Source organism: Malurus melanocephalus, unplaced genomic scaffold (genome assembly GCF_030028575.1).
Source record: "Malurus melanocephalus ecotype Western Australia unplaced genomic scaffold, MMel_1.1 scaffold_402, whole genome shotgun sequence".
Lineage (NCBI taxonomy): Eukaryota > Metazoa > Chordata > Aves > Passeriformes > Maluridae > Malurus > Malurus melanocephalus.
The window spans coordinates 486,249-486,551 of NW_026623634.1; positions in this window are offsets into that span (position 1 = coordinate 486,249).

Below are 303 nucleotides of genomic sequence, written 5' to 3' on the forward strand. Positions count from 1 at the left end.
GACTGCAAGCAGCCCGAGCCTCGCTGGCCAGAAACATTAAGGAACGAGTATCCTCGTCAGAGTGAGCAGGACTGCCGAGGCCGGGGCRCTCCGAGAAGCTGCTGCTCCGTGTTCATTGCTCAGGGCCGCCTTTGTCCCGAGCACAAGCCGCTCGTTGTTCGGGCCGCCGGGATGGAGCAGCGCCGGGATCCGCGGATGCCGCCGGGAAGCGCTGGGCTCCTGCCGCAGCAGCCCGAGCCAATCAGCACCGCCTGCCTGAGATCGCACCAAAGTAGGTAGTGAAAAACCCTCGGAGGAAGAAAA